General features: G+C 45.3%; 1 protein-coding gene across 4 annotated transcripts in view; it reads right to left on the minus strand.

Annotated features, from left to right (window-relative positions):
* Window positions 1-22592, minus strand: part of FOXN3 (forkhead box N3) — a 405238-nt gene that overhangs the window by 275806 nt on the left and 106840 nt on the right. For 2 of the 4 annotated variants that reach the window (XM_040477971.1, XM_040477973.1), the window contains one exon: window positions 11270-11385. The gene's annotated coding sequence lies outside the window, so the exon portion shown is untranslated. Of the gene's footprint in view, window positions 1-11269; window positions 11386-18836; window positions 18857-19036; window positions 19058-22592 lie in introns of those variants that run through there. The other 2 variants (XM_040477974.1, XM_040477972.1) reach the window with 2 other exon arrangements.

The following is a 22592-nucleotide window of genomic DNA, read 5'->3' on the forward strand; positions in this document are numbered from 1 at the left end:
TTCTCTCACGAAAATAAGGAAACATTTAGAATATGGAGGGTACACACTATAGACATCATAGAGCTAACAGAGCTGTTATAAATATTTCAGCTCCCTCCTTCAAGTACACAGTCGGGTGTGGCCATGTGACTAGTTTTGGCCAATACAATGTGAGTAGAAGTAACTTGTGTCACTCCTGGACAGCTGGAAGGGCCAGCACGTGCTTCACCAGTTTCTCCTTTCCCTCAGCCACCGTAATGGGGAATGCTCCATCGGCCTCTATCTGATAAAAACAAGGATGACACAGCACAGGGTCCCCAGCTAGCCTTCGTAGATGCACAGAGTGAGCAAGAAGTAAACCTCCATTGTTTTATGCCCCTGAGTTGGGGGGCTGTCTGTTACCCCATAACCTAGCCTTCACCGTGACATATCTATATACCACTTAGCCACCAGAACATGGCCTTCTTCTAAACTGGTAAATGACTGTCAAAGTGTTTAATTGCATTAAAATAAATCGTACAGCCATAGAGTTCCCAGTACTTCTTAAGAACTCGGTTGTTTGTTAGGGACCTAGACACAATTTTTAATTACAAGAAGTCAAACTCCTATTTGAAAGGTAAATTAGAGAACTGAGCTCTCAAACAACCCCCCAATTCCTTTCCTGAGTCCCAGCAAATAGGTTCTCGAGTGCAACATTAAAACCTGCTCCAAATATAACACTCTAAGTTAACTAACTGGAATTAAAATTGAAAATTAAAAAAACAAAACAACAACAACAAAACAAAACCTGCTCCAAATGCATCATCCATTACGGGAGGAAAAAGAGAATCATTTTCATAAACTCCAATTTCTGACAGGAAAAACTTCCTCCATGATACTCTTGGTCGACGCATGCATTCATCCCGAGACGTCAGGCTGGGCTGGTCAAATGGGAACTCCTTCATTGACTTCATTTCCCCTGTGGAAGCCAGAGTTTTGAAATGCAGCTCCTTGAACATCACGATGGGTTGATGCCCACCAAAGTCAGGTTCTCATGCCTCCAAAGGCATATTTCAATCTATCATTTTATTTAATATATAAGACACGGATAAGGACAAAATTTGGAGTACTGTCCTACACCAAAAAATACACAAACTAAGTTTGTCTATCACAAGATGTATCAAAACATATGTCTTGCATAGGCGCGGGAGCGTCTAGGAACGTCGGCTAAGCTGTGACCATAAAATCTTCCTGTTTCTTTTTTTTATTTTAATTTTTTAATGTTTCTTTATTTTTGAGAGAGACACATAGAGTGTGAGTAGGGGAGGGGCAGAGAGAGAGAGAGAGAGAGAGAGAGAGAGAGAGACACAGAATCTGAAGCCGGCTCCAGGCTCTGAGCTGTCAGCATAGAGCCCGACGCGGGGCTCGAACCCATGCACCGTGAGATCACGACCTGAGCCGAAGTGGGACGCTTAACCGAATGAGCCACCCGGGCGCCCCAAAATCTTCCTGTTTCTAAAGAACAGACCCCATAGACACAGATTCTATGTATGCGAAGCCACCAATTCAGTCATTTTGGGTCAATATATTGTTTTAACATCAATACCTTTTCACTTATAAATCAGTACCAACCTAGCCATTTTAGTGAGCAAAATAACTATATCGTGATCTTATTTCTTAGGTTGTTAAAATAGCTAGATGAGACTCATTGCTGGTGAATCAGTGAAATGCTTGGAAATAAATATGAGGGAAATGTACAGCCAAACAGTTGGTTGTTGGGACCAAAGGACCTGTCGGTCACCTGCATATTCACCCCCAGCCTTACAATTTATACTTAAATTCTGATTTCCCAAGGTGCCCAGGGCCAGCCTCTAAGTACTTTGATGAGTGTGTCACAGAACCACTTGGATGCAACAGTCAATTAAATTATTAATGAAAGAACTATACAAAAAATAAAAGCATCATGCTCTTTTATGTAGTAATAATTACTATTGTAAGCAATGCAAATTGAATAATAAGACTCATCAGGACAGTTCAGTGATAAGCTAACAATTTTTGGCAATCAGACCACATATCTCTGCTCAAGCTGTTTAAGAAAATAAATAGCAGCTTGTTGGCGTTTTTGTTCAGTTAAGCACCTATATATCCAAGGGCTGCTTACACGTCACAGATAGAAGAGCTAAAAAAAAAAGTAGAGACTGAATGATATAGAAGTGGAACCAGTCACAGTGGCGGTCATTTAGATATTTCCACACCTTCAGAAAACGACGAAGCCTATAAAGTGTCCCAGAATCAAATGACATAATTTACTTATATACACACACACACACATATAGACACGTATATTTACGCATACACATGCATTACATGAATACACCCACGTAGACACAATAATAGATTCTTGTAACTATAATATTTCAGTTACAATCACGGGAGGGGTAGAGTTGAAAGCCATGATAAAGATAGGACCGTCACTACTTAGAAGCCTTCATGAAGCACACAACTACCTGCCACACAGCCCCACACCTGCAAAAGAGCAGGTCACTTCTTTACCTGAGTGGGCCCTGATGGAACACTCTAGAAATCATACGGTCCTTGAACAGTGCTTAGTGTTGCCCAGTTCTCTGCCAGTTCACCCAAGGCTGATTCAGGAGAGAAGGGGTCCATTCACCAGATCAAACAAATCACAGGTAAAGTCTATTCAACTCTAACCGGGGAGTAATTTGGACCTTCCAATAGCTACTACAACCAATCACCTGCTTCTTTTTGTTCACCAGGAGACTATGTATTATATGTGAGGGAATGATATCCTCTGGTATTCAGGGAAACACAGTCAAGGAAAGCAGTGAGGTCCCCCCAGCTTCTGGCAAGAATAAAGTAATGCTCGGGAGTGGGTTTCCCCACCTGCTGTCAGATACGTTCAACTCACCAACGTACCTTCTCCTAGGATCTGGAGCGCCAGGTGTTGAAAGTCTACCTGCTGAGAGGCCATTGGCTTGGGCCTGGGGATGCCGTTATGTCCTTTACAAAGTGCCTTCCTTCCTTCACGATGAGCTGTTATTTTATATTAACAAGGCCAGTTTGGATGCCATTCTCTTTCCAGGGGTATCAACTTCAAAAACAGCTCTTTGTCTCCTGACTCCATGGTGGATGCCCCCGCTCCGAGTTCCAATTATTCCTTTGAGGCTAATTCTATCTTAGCCAACTCAAAAAGCTCTGCTTTGTGCTATGTTGCTACCACCATGGACGGAGGCCCGAGCTTTAAGCGAAGTTAAGAGTTTGGGCCCACACGACTCAATCCCCTCTTAGCACCCAAATATCGTTTGGGGAGTTCCATACACACACACCAGAGGGAGAGTAAAACAAATGCGGACACACAAATGTATCCACTGTCGGGAAACAGCTAGTACAACACGGCGCGTTCCCTGGGGAGTAAGAGCTCACCCTCTGCCTTGGTCGGGACGGGGTCTGCCGGATTTCCAGCAGGAGATACGTGTGTGACGTGCATTCTCAATCCAGAGTGCTATGGATAGATGCCTACTCATCTTTTCAAATGCTTTTTTTTTTTTTTTTCTCCCTCCTCCTTCAATCATGAAGAAAGTCTTAACTGCCGGTATGTGTCTAACACTTGCTAATCTCCTCTCTAATAAGGAGGCTAAGCCACAGGCGGGGACCTCCAGTAAACAGTAGTGGGAGCCAGTGAGGAAGGTAGAGAGGGAGGTGAGAATAGCACCAAAGAGAAGCAAAAGAACTCAAGTCAGGGAGGTTCCCAGATCGTGATTTTGCACCACAATAAGATTTCAAAAATAGTTTTGGGGACGAGCGTAGGTTGCCAACTTTTTATTTTGCCAAGCAAGGAGACTGAACTCACTGTCTTGAGCTTATTTTTCTCTTTGCCTTGGACCCAGGGAAGAGTTCATCTTTGAATGCTTATTTATGCATATCTGTCTGCCCCCGGCACCCACCCCCACCACCGGACTCCGTGCCCAAGCATCCCCTCTGCCCGCCTTCCACGCGGGAGGCCCCTCGGTGTCCAGGAACCACTGAAATAGACCCGACTGGGGCCCAGATCTGAGAATTATTACTTATTTTCTCATTTTGCTTGAGAATATTTCACATTTCCTTATCTTCCTTGAGAGAATTTCTGTGAAACACCTTTTCTAAGGTGATAGAACTACGGAGTCATCTCAAAAAAAAGTCAACACATTTTACACTGGATTCATTTCAACCCCTGATAAGAAAGTAGTACATATGCTTCTAATGGAAATGAATTCTAACAAAAGGGTGTATTCACACTTTCAGCCCAGGGGCCTGACCTACAACGGCCGAGAACACATGTGCAAAGAATGTGAATGGCTTCTTTTACAGGCAGCAGCAACAGAAGAGCAAATGACCAAAGACTTTCTATCCATTTATCTGGACATAAACCTACTCTATGGCCAGCCAAGATGACTATTCTAAAGGAAACCAACTTGTAGAGTCTGGACCAGAACCAAGGCTTTCAGCAACAGCTAAAGATTGAGGCCAGCTTAATTTCTGAATTCTTAGAAGACAAAGACCATCTAGACTAATGTGGCCTGCACGGTGCCCATGTTTTTAAAAAAAAAAAAAAAAAAAAAAAAAATCTCCCTTATCCCTTGAGACCAGAACTCTCTATCTGGCCTCTCCATCCCTCGAAAACAGTTTGCAAAGGGCCTTTGACATCAAGAGCTGTTCGCTGAATGGACAAATGAAGGAACGCCCATGTTTACCTTGTTATCTTTCAGAACACAGAAACAACTGACTTAGAAATCTTTTCGGTTAATTCTCATTTAAATAAAAGATAGATTTTAATCTTGTTTCCAATTATCAGTCAGGACCATCCCTTCTCAAGGAATAACCGTTGCAATCATTTTAAGAGCTACCATAAAATGAGTGTTTACCTGCCAAGCACCGTGCCCAGTATAAGAATTATTTTATTCCATTCCCATGTCATCTCTACCAGGTAAATATCCCTCTTCCCATTTTACAGATGGGGAGATGGAGGCTCAGACCCCTTAACATTATTTTCTAGGAATCTACAGCTCAAAAGTCACACCCGAAGTCATTCAGCTAGGAAGAGGAAAGCTGGACTCTGGAAGTGTGGCCCTAACATCCACTGAGTCCCCCTGGGAATCTTGGGCCACGCCACTAAAACCAACCGTGCCATGAGCCACGGCTCTTATGGTACATGCACTTTAACTCGTGCTGCTAAAAACCCGGGCCATGCCCTCCTTTCCTTGTAGCCAGTGATCTTTTCACTCTGTCTGAAAGTCCTGTTCAACCTTTCCACCCCCTCTCTCAGAAGCTCTAACTCTCAGCCCCCAGGCCTTGGCCACACCACAGCCAACGCCCTGATTGCAAAGCCATTCCGTCCAGCCAGACTAACCCATTTCTTTCAAGAGAGTTGGTGCAACTCAAAAAAGGCTTATGAGGGACCAAAACTCTGAAATTTGTTTTAAATAAATCAAGTTCTCCAGAATTCACAAACCCCTTCCATCTGCTTTAGCTTCTGATGACAAGGGGCCCACAGGTTCCTGTGGAAGCTGCTTCCCTCCCCCCTCGTGATGTCTCGCTTTGTGACCTTGCTTCGTGACCTTGCTTTGTGACTTCTGTGGCTCTAAGTTTCCCTATAAAAAAATTTTTTTTTTCAACGTTTTATTTATTTTGGGGACAGAGAGAGACAGAGCATGAACGGGGGAGGGGCAGAGAGAGAGGGAGACACAGAATCGGAAACAGGCTCCAGGCTCTGAGCCATCAGCCCAGAGCCCGACGCGGGGCTCGAACCCCCGGACCGCGAGATCATGACCTGGCTGAAGTCGGACGCTCAACCGACTGCGCCACCCAGGCGCCCCCTCTAAGTTTCCCTATATAGGGAATACAAACTCTTACAACCTACCTCACGAAAATGATTGCAATAACCAAGGGAGATAGCAAAAACGCTTTAGGGGAAAAAAGTAAATGCCTTCTGAAACTAAGGTGCTAATATCATACCTTTTCCAAATCATACAGGTTATGGCAAATTAGAGCGGGCACTTACAAGGCCAAAGCATAGCTCCAGAAACTCTCTGTTACGTATATGGGTATTTCCATTTAATTAAAGGTTTCCAGGAAACACCTAGAGCCATTATCAAAGGTGCTAACTGGGCAGCCAATAGGAAAAATCCTTGTAGGTCTATGAATCAGTCCTTGGGAGGGTTTTTCGTTTTGTTTATTAACATTTGTGACTCAAGCATAACTTCCCTTGGTATTAAAGTAACTGGGAGCAGAGATGAATTGCCCAATTTTTAATTACATCTGGCCTCCTTGTATCCCACGCCGTAAGCACCCTGTCTATGAGGGCACCCTGAGAACAAGTCATCTGTCGTTGGCTGTTCTGAAAGGACTCCGGTGTCTGCAGGGCTTATGGCCACTAAAATAAAGGGTTCTAGCCTTCTAAGAACCTAACACACACACTCTTTGTGTGACTTTAAAAACTGGCTGGGATAATGGGATCATCACGGAAAACATGCTGAACTGTGTTTGTTGACTGCTTTCACACCGTGTAACCTGTCCAGCCGTCTCTGCTTCCCATGGCATCAGACTCCATTTTGAACAAGCATTTCTTTTTTCCTTTCTGGAGTCTCTCATTTTCTCCATTGTATTAATTCAGAGGAAAAAAAGACCTCATAAATGTCATTTCATATTCCAAGCAATTTGCTATAGGCAACTACACCATTACTTTGTACAAATAAATTTACATAAATCATTATTAGAATGTTTTATCTTAGCAACATTATTTGGTTCCCAGAGCACAAATTAAATGCATGCTTAAAGCAGAATATTTTAAAGTTATTCCTATATTGTTTATGAGACAGGATTAGAAATTTCCATCTAATCTTTCTTTCATAATGGAATTCCTTTAGTTTTCTTTGTACATTTAGAAACCACATGTATCATTTTCTGGGGGCGGGGGGAGGGGGGGTCTTGAAGCAAGCAATGCCAAAAGATGATTCTGCCACACTGGGTTCCTTTTCCAGAGACTCTTCCCTTTGATTCCATGGGTTCGGTTTTGAACACTGATTGGGAAGGCCAGAAACCAGGGAAATTAATACCATCTTGTGAATAAATGGGTTTTTGTTTGATATTATTCTGCAAGCAGACTAGTCTTTGGTTGTGGTTTGGCTTTTTTTTTTTTTTTTTTTTAATATACACATTTGTAAATAAACTGCCTGAAAACAGAGCTCAGTTCCTCCTGGCTATTTGTGTTGGGAAGGAGCCTGTTTGAATCAACTGCACTGCACATGGCAAGTCTTCACAGGCTAGAGTTCTACCCGCCCCCTAGATCTGAAAATAAAACCTCTCCCCCTGTGTCAAATGTAGCGCCCCGGGTTGACACAAGCCGGGCTTGTGGACGTCCAGGGTAATGGATGGAAAGGGACGACGGGTCCTGCTACTTTCTGGCTCTGGAGAGTCACATAGCGATTCTGTGCCTCACCTTCTCATCCAGGGCTGGTCTTAGCTCTCTTCCAGTGTGTGGTCTGGGAGCAGGTCCCAAGCCAGTGTCAAGGAAGGGGGGCCCACACGGTCAGGGAGGGCACTCCTAGAGAAGGATGAGCAAGGCGGCCCAGTGGAGTGCTTAAGAGCAGTTCAGACCTGGATTCCATCCCAACCTTTCTGCCTCCGCTACCTCAGCGAGAATGAGATTACATGTACCTGCCTCCAAAGTTTGTTACAAGGATGAACTGAGGCAGCACAGGCAAAAAGCTTAGAACAGCGTGACTCCGAAAAGGCACCTACACAGTAGCTGACGTTAATCTTGAAGGATGACCAGTGGGGTCAAGCTGGGGTGGTCATATAATTGGTTGTCTATACTAGGATATTTCTGGGTGTGAAAGGGAAGACTGCATGATAATTGCATTAGGTAACTGGCAAAGGCTTGCACAGCCCCAGGCCTACTGGGGCGGAGGCCATTACCTTGACTCCACACCATCACCATTCAGTACCTGATAAAGAAATCAGGTAACAATTACCTCTTACATATTTGACAACTCATCCTACCATTCAAGGCTCTTTCGCACATCGTATCTGAGCCTCCCATAAACTATGTGAAAAAGTGTTGAGTTGGGTGAATTGCCTTTAAATGATGAGCAAAGAAAGAAAAGCGTAGAAAAAGTATGGGATTTCCCACGATGACCCAGTGTGGCAAGGGCAAGGGTACCCCAAGTAGATCTCATGCTCCTCTGTACTTACTTCCCAGCCTCCCGTCAACAAGGAAGGGTCATGTTACTAATTCTGGCCAATGGACTGTGGATGTGAAACTGGTCTGGGTCATTTCCGGTCTAAGGCACTTAAGAAAGGGTGTGTGTTTTCAATTCTTTTTTTCACATGCCGCAGCAACCAGGAAGCCACGTGTTGAAATGCAGGTGTCACGGGAGGGAGAAGGCTCAGATCCTCATAACTGGATGGAGGGTGGCCACACTGGCACAAACCAGTGAGTGAGAAATAAACTTCTGTTGCGCTAACCCTGAGATTTGGGGAATACTGTTTACCCTCCCGAGGGTAAAAAGCCAGTAGCCTTGGCTCAGCTACTTAATAGGAGTAAGAACCCACTTCTCCAACTCTGATAGCTGGACTAGTTTCCACTCAACAATACCAGAGAATCCCCACCAGATTGGGAAAATATTGCCAAGATTAAATGGCATGGCTTACTCATGCTCAGTCTTCAATGCTTACTTGATTTAAAACAAAATATTTATTTGGTTTAAAATATGATCGTTCACGCCAAGTAAAAAGGGGAAAAGTTCCAAAATGCAGGGTGTGTTTTTATTTGGTGCTGATTTGTTCCAACATTCAGTTTACCCCAAGAAGCCTGGATGCCTCATTTCAAAGACAGCGCTAACAGGTAAGTTTCTGACATGAAGTAGCCTCAAGGTCACGTCTAGATTTACTTGTAGGTTAAATGAATGAATGGAAAAATCCCCATCCAGAATATGGTCAGTTTGCCTCTCTTATGCAAATCCTACTCACCCCTCAAACTTCGTTTCTTCATGGTGCAAAATATTCTGCACCTCAAATTTTTCAAACACTTGTGTCACACAAGGGTCTAGGCGATTTGCTAAGATGACAATTTTTTTCCACAAAGGGCCAGTCAACATTTACGATTTCTGACGGACCTATTCAACTCTTGCCATTACGCAAAAGCTGCCATAGATAATCCAAAAATGAATGTGACTGCGTCCCAGTACAACTTTATTTAGGGACACTGAAATCTGAATTCCATTTAATTTTCATGCGGCACAAAACATTATTCTTCTTTGAATTCTTTCCAACCATTTAAAAATGCAGAAACCGGGGTGCCTGGGTGGTTCAGTCGGTGAAGCGTCCAATTTCAGCTCAGGTTATGATCTCACGGTCTGTGAGTTCAAGCCCCGCGTCGGGCTCTGTGCTGACAGCTCGGAGCCCGGAGCCTGCTTCGGATTCTGGGTCTCCCTCTCTCTCTCTGCCCCTCCCCCACTAGCGCTCGGGCTCTCTCTCTCAAAAATAAATAAACATTAAAAAATAATTATTGAGAAAAAACCTCTAGAAACCAGTCTCCGCCTGTGCACCACACATGAACAAGCAACAAACCGCACCTGGCCCAGGAGCCCGACAGGCCCCTTGACTGAGCCTTGGATTAGGCTTAGAAGACAAAGGCCCACAATCACTGCAGTGAGAGGAGAGCACAGACTGTTATTGTAGCTCTTCTGCTTCCCGGTGGCAGGGGACCCAGGGCTCCATGTTCGGGAAGGCCTGAGCTCCTGGGTCAGCAAGCCCCTCGGCTCCGGGAGCACTGGATCACACTGAGGCGGGGGGGACCGTGGCCAGGACAGGCCCGACAGGATGGGCAGGAGTCTAGGCAGGCAACGTCAGTAGCACCTTTAAGACCCAGCGAAAGCCACCATTGCTTTATCCAAAAGCGGCCCGGGGAAAGAGCTAGGTGTGGGCAGCATTTGCCGAGCTATCCCAGAGCAAATCAGGACACTTGGCTCCCTGACTGGGGCCCCAGCTTCAGCCTTGAGACTTCCACTGAATTCCGGCTTTCAGAAATCTCAACACTGACCCGCAAACTCGTGTTCTTGGCTTAGGCTTCCTACCCTTCAAAACCAGCAGGTACTGACCTCACGCGGCCTCTGGCTTATCCCCAGGCCTTGTCAAGCCGCAGCTGCCATGCAGAGCTTGGAGGGGAGGGAAACAGGTGGGAAAGAGAAGAGTAAAGCATCAGGTAGACAAGAAGAGGCCACGCGCGGGCAGGCCCGAAGAAGCAAAAAAGGCCAGCAAGGTAGCAGCCAAGCCGGGGGGGGGGGGTGAGGCAACAATGACCACTGTCCCTGAAGGCGGCTGCCAGCCAAGCCCCCTCCACAACAGGGCAAGTGGAGTTTCCCCAGGGACACCTTATGGGACCCAGGCTCAGAGGGGGAAGCTGGCTCTGGCTGGGACACTGGATCAGTGTCCTCTGAACCCTGTCTGGCCCACGCAGCCAGGGCTCTCACTGCCCAGGCTCACAGGGGGCTCATTCCCACCCTCCTATCCAGGTGCCATGTTGTTCCCCTTCCCTCAGCCTGGCCAGATGAGCCACAGCCAAAAAAAAAAAAAAAAAAGCCCCCAGGAGGCCCTCCCTCTTCCATGAATTCTTCCCTAATTATTTCAGTCCCAATCCTCAAAGTCTCTCAATTCCCTCAACCAAAGAGGGAACCATTAATTAGTACGCAGCACTGGCCCTAAACTGAGCACCACCATCTGCCATTTTCTTACGAGTGAGTCACGGATCTTTGGCTAAGCCGTGACTCTGGGAGGCGAGCTCCGTGCCTTCAATTTTTTCTTTTTTATTCCCATCTGCCCCAAGAACACGCAACGGGTACTCCGCAATACTTACTACATTCAGTCAAAAGATACATTGGAAAGATTAATATAATTCAAGTAAAACATGGCATTATGGGAAAGAGACTGCTTTACAGGAACTATGGCAGAAGCGAGTTTCTGTATGAAGACGCCCAGCAGTGTTCCTGTTGCTCTGTGTATCTGTGACACTCCAAAATTTTAAATAAAGATGTGATTGAATGTTTTCATTATCTTAATGCCTAAATTGGATTGACCACATTGTCAGTCTGATCAGCTGCATAAATTAATCATTGAGAAGATTGGGAGGAAGAGGGGGAGGGTCCCAATTGATGAAGCAACAATCAATTTGGCATTTGCATTTAAATATAGCTTTGGTATTTCATTTATTCAGTGCAATCTCCCGGGGGGGGGAATGGAGGCAGAGCCTGGTTACCTGAGTCGGAATGGGTCCAAGACACCAAGGTCAGCATTGCTCCAGTCACAGGAAGGACAGAGAGGCCTCCATAATCACGAGAACGCTGGTCTTCTAGGAGATGACGCTTCTAGTGACTGGTAGAGAGGAGCAGAAGAAAGGCGGGATCAGACCGGAGGAGGAGAGAGGACCCGCTCAAAACAATGGCTGTCATCTGGCCTGACTCTAAAAGCTGCAACCCTTGGGGCGGGGGGGAGGGAATCAATTGCAACAGTTACCTCTTATTTCTTGGGAAGTTATTGAACCACTGGGCCTTTCACAACAGAGTATTCTTACAACTGCCTCATGGGGCACAGAGGGACCCAGAAATTTGAAAATGCGTGCCACAGATATCACGAGATTATCTTACTTTACTACAATGGCCACGTGACATTCGTGAGATCATTTTACTTCACTATAGCTGTCTACATACTATAAACACTTGTCTATATACTATAAACACTCTATACACTATAAAGGAGAAACATCAGAGCACCACTCCCGGCCAGCGTTCCAGCATGTGGACCAGCCTTGATCCACTGGGCGGACCAAATACACAGGCTGCAAAGCCAATGACGCTCTTTTCTGCTGCTTTAAAATAAAATTCCTCTGGCTCTCCTCCTGGAGGAAAAGATCCCATCAAGCTCAAACTCACTAAATGGGCTGCAAACTACTGGCCCACATTTAACCAATAATCTTGCAAAAATAGGAAAGTTGGTACATGAGATAGATTGCATAATAATCTGTGATGGAAGATATTTTTTTTTAGCCTACGCCTCAAAGAAGACAAATGGATAGACTCTCTCACGAAAAGAACGAGCTTATCCTGTGCACTTCAGTGTAGAGAACGTGAGGAAATAAATTCATCAGGTCAGTGATTCTCAAACTATGGTCCCTGGAACATCAGCAGTGGCATCATCACCTGAGAGTTTGTTCGAAATACAAATTCTTGGCCCCCACCCAAGATCTACTGAATCTGAATATTCGGAGGTGTGGACCCAGCAATCCGTTTTAACTAGCCCTCCAAGTAATCCTGACAAAACTTGGATTATTCATTGATCCACCTATTCAAAGACACCCCTTCTGTTGTTGTCAAGTCAAATCACCCTACTATACTGCACATTAAGCTTCAATTAAAGGCAAAGCATTGAACCAAGGATTGGGGAGGGCGGAAGAGTCAGAGAGAGAACGAACGTGATGAAGTCCCTGCCTTTCAGAAACGTGTCGTCCACCAGGGAGGCGAGCCGAGCAGCAGGCAACCCGAATACAGACAGTGTTATTTCCTCTAATACACAGCTGCAGGGTTTCTGAGGACACATCCGTTTCAGGTTGGGGTGGAGAGAGCAGGGAAGGGAAAGCGTCGAGACAATCACAATAATCACAGGCCCTGAGATCCGGACAGGATTTTGACAGGCGGGGACAGGCCAAAGCTGTAGCAAAGGCCCAGAGGCAAGAGAGTGTGCGGGGCCATCCAAGTTCTTGGAGCCACCAGCTCGGGCTGAGACACCTGAAGGCGGTCTGGGTGAGACAAGGTTGCTTCCAAGCACAGACAGGTAAGTGCTAGGGGCTTGTGACTTCTCTTTCTTGTGTGAAGACCACCAAGTGGCACCCGCCGCTTCTGGTTAGAAACGGATATCTGATAAACCAGGTGACTTAGAGATTCCTAAAGCCAGCTTGCTTTTCGGTACTTTTGTTTTTTATTACTGCACTTTTTAAAGGGGTGCACACCTCAGCGGCTTTTAAGGATTAACCGCTGAAGAGTCCTGCGCCGGAGGAAGACGCAGAAGAAAATTTGAAAGGAGGCACAAGAAGCTTAGAGGTCACAGCAGCCTCGGGCCATTCTGCAGAGGGGCAAAATGTTACCATACCTAAAGGGCCCCTGAAGACACCTGTGGTTTTAGTTTGATAAAATAATTCATGCGGATAGTGGTGTGCCTTTAATGGTAGGAAAAAAAGATTAAGCCAAGGGATGGGGAGAGGGAAGAAATGGGTAAAGGGGTCAAAAGGTACAGACTTCTAGTTATAAAATAAATACGTCACCTGTGTAAGTAATGCACAGCACGGTGACTACAGTTAATAATACCATATTGCATATTTGAAAGTTGCCGAGAGAATAGATCTTAAAGGTTCTCATCAGAAGAAAAGTTTTGCAACTACGTAAGGTGACGGGTACTAACCAGACCTCTACTGTGGTGACCATTTTACAATGTACACGAATCTCAAATCACTACGTTGTACATCTGAAACTAACATGTCAATGATCATAACTTCCATTTAAACAAATTAAAACAGGTAAGAAAAATGTTAAACCAACCTTCAACATCTCCACTTAGAAAAAAAAAAAAAAAAAGGACTTTTCACGATCAAGAAGGCACGGCTTTTGCCTCTAGAAAACTGACATAAATAGACGGCTTTATTGCCTGACGCTGCTCGGTGCGTGAGGGGACACTGAAACGTTCTGACGTCGTGCAAGACTGATAGAAACGAAGCGGGGTTCAGAATCGGGGATATGTGGTTGCTTATCCGGTTCTGCCATTTGGCCATCTGAGTCATTGTGCATAAGGGACCCGGTCCCTGAAACCTCAGTTCTACACTGATCCAGAACGAGAGACAAGAACTTGCCCCACCTTCGTTGAAATGTAAAGAAAAACACAGACAGGAAATTGCTACGACAATTACAAAGCACCATGCTACTGTAAGGCACAGAATTATCCTGCTCATTGAGACATCTGGGTACTAATACTTGTTGTATTGGCCCTTGAAAATAGAAAAATAAAATATTTCCTATGCCCTTGAGACTCACCTTTCAAATATCTGCAGGGATAGCAGTCCTAAGGAACAAATTTGGCATCAACAAAACCATTCTCCCAAGAAACCTCTCAAGGTAAATTTTTTACTCAGAAATTGTTTTTAATTTTATTTCTCTGACCACAATAGAGCATCCAGTTATCTTTCAGCAGTTCCTGGTGAGCACAACTCAGTCTTCAGCAACACTGACGTATACGATGGCGATAATTTATCATCTCTGCAGTAGTTTAGTCCCAGATGGACCATTTACTAATTTATTTCCATATGTAACTGGCAGAGAGATTAATCAGGCTTCCAACTTGGAAACCTGAATTGCGCTTTATTCCCTTAACAGGCTAACTCTGGACAAGAGGAAGTACACGTTTACACAGAAAGCCAAGAGTGCCTCTGAAAAAGCCTGTCGACCTCAGACACAGGCCTTTAAACACACGAGCGCGCGCGCACGCGCACACACACATACACACACACACACACACACACACACACACACACACTCACTCACACAGCTTGTTCCTTATGTCAACTTGGAGGCCTGGCTCTTTCTTTAGATACTCCTGGGCTCTTCCCATAGGGGCGGGGTCTGACGACAGGGCTGCAGACAGAAGTAAGCTGGGAGACGTAATGCCAATCAGCTCTAGCTGCAGCCCCGTTCCATGCCCCTCCCTGTGTGCAAGCACAGGGTCTCATATTTCTGAAACTGAAGAGATCTTTTTGCCACGGTGCTGCGCCCAGCTGGCCCGGCTCTGTGGTGCCCAGGCACTGGAAAGTATGTGCTTTCTTTTTTCCACTCTTTTTAAGGGTCTGAACTTGACCGAGTTCAGCAGCTGCCGCTGTGTCCTCAGCGCGGCGATGGCTAAGGAATTGTTAGCACTGCTCCCAGGGCCCCTGATTTAAACTCAAGTCCACTTTTGTTTTTAATTCTACTCCCATGATATCAGCCTTTAGCAAAGAGTGGGTAACCGGATTGTTGTTCGATGATGGCGTTTACGTAGAGAAAGCCGGCCAACCCCAACACAAGGCAGAAAGCCGGAGCCGACCGGTGATGTCTTAAGTGAAACCCAAGGCCACAGCCAAGAAGCCTCGGCAGACAGGAGGACCATGCAGAGAGGTTATCAGCTGGATCCACACGCCTGGGTCACTAACCAACCATGTGGCTTTGGAGTTCAGACTTACAATTCTCTCCCCTGTTAATATGAGGAGCTCAGCTCCCTAAGGTTCCTTCTGCCTGTAAAATCTCGTGATTCTATAAATATGAGAAAAGAAATCAGCCGTTCACTTGGTTTCTGTGTTTAGATGATGGCAAACAACCAGAAGTTTAGAAGCATCTGAAAGACACTGAACTGGTCCAGATGCTTGGTGCTGTGACAGACACAGCCTCTGGAGCCTCAGTATATCCCTGTGAGCAGAGGACATGAGCACTGGAGACTGTGTAATGACGGAGATCTTTATGAGGTCTTAAGGATTCAATGAAATATGACAGCTTGCAGTACTGTTCCAGGTATTGCAAAAGCTACTCAAGTCCATGAGTCATGGTCCTCCGTCTTTAATACGCTTACACCTCAGTTAATGACAGACACAACTAATCTTAATACCGTGCAGTTCAGTGCTGTAATTGCAGAAAAGGAAATTGTTATGGGAACATGAAGGGTGGAGAAATCATCCCACTGAGGGTGAGAGGGAAGACTTCTGTAAGGTTTTATGGGAGAACCGGAAAGATGGGAATAAAGGCATCTGGGCCAAGGCAGTGGCCAGAGCAAAGGCCCAGAAACTTCCTGGCATGGCCGGGACACGGCAGGCAGTACCCCAGGGCAATGCCACAAGATGCTCAAGGAAAAGGAGATCTAGAGACAAAGTGATGAAGTTCTGGGGTGACGGCGGGGGGTCCGGAGCCGACAGCCAGGAAAGAATTCTTGCAGACGTCTCTGGTGCAAAAAGGTGATTTCATTAAAGCACGGGGACAGGACCCTGGGCAGGAAGTGCTGCACAGGTAACTGATTATATATCCTCAGGTTGGGAGGGGGTTAGGGATAAAATAAGTCCCTAAGGAATTTTTGGAAGCAAGGTTTCCAGGACCTAGGTGTTGTTAGGAAAATGCTGTTTATTACCATGCAGTAAAACCTCAGTCACGAGACCCTTCAGATGTATATCAGGGGGTCATAAGCTTGGAGTATGATTGCCAGCATGTATCTTGTATCTTGGGGCAGGTGAGATAAAGGAAGTTTCCAAAGGGATTTTTATATGTTAAAGTAGACTTACAGGACCCTGGGGGAAGGGGGTGGCGGTCAGGATGATGTTAAGCCAAGATTGCCTTTTGCTCCTAGCAAAGTGTCATCATGGAGGCAGCTGAGCTCCTAGAGGGAGGTCACTCTGCCAGTTTCAAGGACTTGTCAATGGGCTGTAGGCAGTCAGGGAATTTCAGTTTTCATTCGCTTTAGTTTCCCACAGCACCATGGCAAGCACTTAAAGCCCTTTCCTTTGTTCTTGGGTAGCCAGGAGTGTCGGAGGCACATCCCACATATCCCACCTGGGGGGTGGGAGGTGGGGAGGGGTGCCGTTGGTCTGTATTTTGCCCTCAGCTTGCCTCACACTCCCTCATCAAAAGAGCTGAAGAGGGACCGGTGGGGAAAGCCCTGGACGCCGGCCTCTGGACTGGCTTTTACCCTGTGACACCAAGAACCTCCAGAAGTTCTGAGCAGTGGACGCTCCAAATGAGCTAGGCTGCAGGAAGTTCGTCCTGGCAATTCTACTGCCGTTTGAGATGGGTAATACGATCAGTCTGTACCTTCATTTTTCTCTTATTCACTCCATGCTGCCACTATTTGGGAATCCCTCAAATTTATTTTTTTTCCAAATCAATTTCCTGGCCCTTCAAATGGAAGCAATTGAGTTTCCTACAAGCACTGCCAGGATTTTACATTCGAATGACTGGTTTGGCCTAAGGCTTTGCATCTAGGTTCCTGTGTTTTTCTCTTCTTACAAAAGAGTCAAAACCACATGGTGTAGACTCACGGATTTGTTGTTGTTGTTGTTGTTGTTGTTGTTGTTGTTTTCCCTCTTTTGCCCCATGCTGGAAAATATTCGGGGATGATGGAAAAAACGCACAAACATCTCGACGGTTGGAAGGGCTTGCCCTAGCGCTCACAAAAAGACCAAAGTTGAGTTAGTCATTCGAAGTAGTTCACGGACACTTTTTTGATTCCTGGTGTCCTCGCCCAAGGTTAATAAACCCCGAGTTTCCAGGGCCCCTCAAGTGTAATAGTAGAAAATCACGCAGACCCTCATACCAACGGTATCTGGTTCCTCTGCCTGGGGGTGGGGGGAGGGGCGCGAGCACAGGTGGCTTCTGCAGCTGTCACCGAGAAGCTGCCCACCACCATGATACAGGGCACGGGGAGGGGGTCCGCAGACCCTAAAATGGGCTGGTGTCGCACAACAAAACCGAGATGAGCGCGGCAGTAAGAGGAGGGGCTTCTCCTCTGAGGAAGGAGCTGCCTTGGGCATGAGCCGCCAAAAACCTAATTCTCCATAGAAAACACACACTTCCCTTCCCATCTCTGGGTGGCTCAGCCCACAGATGGGCATAAATGGGAGGCTTCCACATTCGTTTTCTTTTGGGCCACCTTATTTAGAAAGGCAGATCGTGTCTGTCCACCGGGGTGTTGACGAATCTAGGGTTCAAGTCCCTGATTTATGATTCAAAATCTGTCCCAGCCCTCCACATACCCAGGTGTTCTGGAAGGTCCAGAGTGCATAACGTCCCCCCGCCCCTCCGACCCCTCCAATAGGCGTTCTGTTAACATCTAAGCAAATCATTACTGTGAGGAACAACATACGGGATAGTCCCTGTAGTTTCCCGTGCACAGAAAAAACAGTCTCATCCACACCAAGAGAGTTGCATGTCTCAAGCCACTTTTTGTAAAAGTCCACCACCAATGGTCAGAAAATGAATCCTCCTCAAATGAATAGATTAGCTTAAATTACCATGCCATTTTACATTCTCTCCACTGATAGGTGAATAATAAAACTATAAGGTAAATGTAGCTTGAACTGAATAATGGGCATAAATAAAAATATTGTGACATTAAAAACTCAGTATAAATTGAACTACAACATACTCGAAAGCTCCTGCAATCATAACGTGCACACTGAAATCCATTAACCTAATACCTAGCCTGCTGTTCAAAAGAAGAAGTCTACCACGTAAACAGATACATATCTGAACACTTCTCCTAAATTACTGTACAATCCGACTGCAAAGTCACACACTTACAAAGTCTATCATCTGCTTTTGGTTGCTCTCTAACCAACACGCAAGTCGTACCAGGCTACAATGTGGCAGCATAATATAAACACAGAACCAGCAAATGGTACAAAAGTAGCAGCAAATGTCAAAGACAAACCAGGGTCATCCCCGCGAGAAGAGAGATATTTACATAAGCATTCAGAAAAGACAATGGAGCCCCAAATTCCCTTTAGCTGCACACCTAATCAACCTCTCTGCTCCTCACCTGATCATTTTTATATAAAAGCAATTCCCACAATGATGCACGCAAAGACCTTAGTTGCCATAAACTCAGCAGCAGTTTAAAGATTCTGTTGCACATTCGATTTGCTTTGAGACTCAGCTATTTTTCAAGCAAAGCTTTCAGTCCTTACCCAGCACTACCCCCCCCCTCCAAAAAATTAGCTTCACTGACAATACCCTTCTTAAATCTGTCATCTGCCAAGGCCGTTTTCTTACCTTTGTAACTCACTCACATTTGTTTCATTTGATGATTCTTACCCAAGCAAGGACAATTGTTTGACTGAAATCTTGCAACTTTCAACTTTGCCCAGATTTTGCTGTCGTGAGGAAGGGGAACGTCGAAACCCCGGCACATTGCTCAGCTGAGCTAATATACATCTGAATCAGAGCTATATTTTAAATTCTTTTACACTTACTTAATATAGTGCGTGCTGCCTGTCCACTGATGCGATATCAGAAACCTGCAAGCTACTATTTCTGCAACTGTGTCACTGTAGATAGTCTGAAACATGTACGTAGCTGTTGCCATGGAAACAAACACAGCTAGGGTAGAGTGCCACGCTGTGTTAATTCCTTCACCCATGAACCCCAGGGGAATGCTAACATTCATCTTCTTTCTCCTTTAGTCTCACACTGCTTTAATATTTTTTAGCATTATCAAATGATGTACTAAATACATATGGTACACCTGAAAATACGGACAGCTGAAATGAGCTGTGTGCCAACCTAGCCTATTGGGTGCTGCTTAAGGTGCTACAGCAAACGCAATGGATCCTCTCACTAACTTCTCCGGGGAGAAATAGACAACTTTGTTTCTTTCTTTTAAAACAGTGTGGGTGGGACAAAAAGGTGACCATCCCGTCTCCCCAAAGAAGAAGTTATTGTGCGATGGCACCAGAATAAAGACGCCATCAGAAATGTGCCTCAGCAGTTCTATGAAAGGCAGTGGAGGTCTTGCAAAGTTTCTGAAGTGGGTCCAAGCTAAGAGCTCTTCTTCCTTCTAACGAGAGCTGCTTAGCAGGCTGTAAATCCAATAGCTTTAATTAGGCAAAAGCATAAACCCTCAACAAGGGCTTCATCTGTCCCTGCTTGGTCTTTGTTCCCAAGCCCATGGAAGAAGGTATTAGAATGAGTGAATAACTAACAAGATGGAAATCTGCCATCGTTCAGGAGCAATGTGATTTTCCCGGAATCTGAACATTCTCGGTTTTGCTTCGAGTTCAAATCAGTGTCCTCATCAATTGTTTGGACCAGTGGCGAAAAGTCAAATATTCTTTTATTGCACCTACAAGGCAAAATGTACAGATATTGGCACATCGGGCCACCTTCCCATTATTCAAACCAGGACGCCGCTTTGAACGTTGGGGTTACTTATGGCAGTAGACAAAAAGTAAGCTGTTCGAAATCTTAATTACATCCTATCCCTTGGGCTAGTTAATAATATTCAATCTAGATGAAAATGGCCACACTTTAGATTTGCATGCTGATGTGCCTCACTTGAATACAATTTTCGCTCTAAACAATCAATTGTAGGCTTTAAAAGTGCAGATCCGTGACTCTGAGCTGGCCTCTTTTAAAGAAACCACTACCACTAAAGAAACCAAATAACCACTTTATTTGTGGGCATTATGGCAAAATCATCCTACAGAAGACAAGGAAAATGTTCCTATCATTTTCCCAAATTGAATCATTCGTGGCTTCATACTATGATAAGAATAATCAACTCATCCCGAAGATAAAGCAGAACAGAAAACAGATACAGACACCTTAGTGGTGAGAGAGATGTCACTTCTTAAAAGCATCTCAAGATGATGTTAGCGTCAGTACAAAGCCTGGCCTTTGAGTATTAGCAAGGCCGGTAGAGATTACCTTTTAACTAATCACGACCAGTACTTAACAAACTTAGCGAAGAGTCACCGCAATAAAAACAGTTGTTTCATGGGGCGCCTGGGTGGCTCAGTCAGTTAGGCATCCGAGTTCAGCTCGGGTCATGATCTCGCAGTCCATGAGTTGGAGCCCCGCGTCGGGCTCTAGGCTGACAGCTCGGAGCCTGGAGCCTGCTTCGGGTTCTGTGTCTCCCTCTCTCTCTGCCCCTCCCCTGCTCACTCTCTGTCTCTCAAAAATGAATGAATGTTTAAAATATATATACATTTAAAAAACACAGCTGTTCCTTACGTTTACTTTGCACTTCTAAGTACATCTGTTGGGCTTTACCAAGCATTTTCACGTAGGTCATCCCATTTGACTATGACGGGATTATACTTTCAATGAGTTGGGCAACTGTCACCATTCCCGCCCCTCATCAGAGAGAACTGAGGTTCCCAAAGTCAGTGACTGGCCCAGGGTCACACATTGAGTGGTAGAATCTTATCGTCTATTACCTGATCTGATAACGGTCTTTCCATGTGCCTCTGGGTGTGCTCACAAATGCAGTTGGTTGTAAAGGACTTAAAATAACTCAGTAACAATACTTATAAAGAAGGAGGTCTTTAAAACACACAAACAAACAACTGGTTCTGTTTCTCTGGACTACGACACGACCCCAAGGAAGTAATAAGCCATTCCAGACTTACAGACACAGATAAACGAAAGTGGGTTTCATCGTGATTTGTGCCATTCACAACCCCCTGCCCACATTACCCTGGATATCAAGAATTAACTGCATTTGACCACACTACAAATTTGGAGAAAGAGCACTGACTTCCTAGAAATGAATTTTTCCAGACCACTGACTTGTTCTAGTTTGGCCGGGGGTTGGGGGGTGTTCATGAAGAGCACAAGGTATCCTATGGGTAGTGTTCTGGAAGCCTGGGGATGCTCCAATTCAAGAGTATGGTTTGGTTCCTCTTTTTTTTTTTAATGTTTTATTTATTTTTGAGACAGAGAGAGACACAGCGTGAGCAGGGAAGGGGCAGAGAGAGAGGGAGACACAGAATCCGAAGAAGGCTCCAGGCTCTGAGCCATCAGCCCAGAGCCCAACGCGGGGCTCGAACTCACAAACCGTGGGATCATGACCTGAGCTGAAGACAGGCACTTAACCGACTGAGCCACCCAGGCGCCCCTTGATGAAAACACTTCTAAATTGGAGTGTATAGGAAAACTGAGTGGGGCATGTACATAGCATGTAATTTAGCTTGTTATAAATATTTTTCATGACATGCCCGGCATCACGCACATTATGATACAGAGGTGCTCTCAGAAGCCGTAGGAGCATGGGCAGGCGGGGGAGGAGGTCACCCACACAGGAAAAGGCCCCACACTACTGTGATTTGCTAATCCCTATATTTACATTTTAATTCTCTTTGGCCTCTGCTGGCCCTCCTGGCTGTCAGGGCATCAGCTGGCCTCCTCACCACGCAAAGTGGCCTGGCTCGTACTATTCCCTCCCTGTTTGATTCACATCTAATATGCCAGGGGCTGGGAAACCAAATAAGAGAGTTGATTAGAATTTTGTCTGAAATAAGATGAATACAGGCCTGCGAGAGTGTCCCTGGGCACAAAAGTGTCAACTTTTGGATGCCACGGACTCCAGGTCAATTAGCCTAAAGCCAGTCACCTAATGAGCAATTTGCTTATAATCTGAACCCTTTCCGAGTGCTTTTACACGGGAATGTCCTTTACTTCTTCGGCCATGTCTTTGGCCGATGATGAGGTTTATAAACTGAGCCTTCTCAGGGCACACCAAGCTTGTTTTTAAATTTAGTTTATGGGCAATTTTAATCTTTAAATTAAATAATGTTTTGAGATACTAGCAATGAGTGCAAAAACGCTCAAAACGGAATTGAATTTCTGGTGAACTGATTATTAGGCAAATTAAGACCAGGAGAACTGGTCTTAAGGAAATTTTTACTTCTAATTTTAGGTTTTTTTTTTGTTTTTTTTTTTTTAAGAATGCAAAAACCGGGGCGCCTGGGTGGCGCAGTCGGTTAAGCGTCCGACTTCAGCTCAGGTCACGATCTCGCGGTCCGGGAG

This window comes from Herpailurus yagouaroundi, unplaced genomic scaffold (genome assembly GCF_014898765.1).
Source record: "Herpailurus yagouaroundi ecotype Mexico unplaced genomic scaffold, PumYag 141, whole genome shotgun sequence".
NCBI classification, from domain to species: Eukaryota; Metazoa; Chordata; class Mammalia; order Carnivora; family Felidae; genus Herpailurus; species Herpailurus yagouaroundi.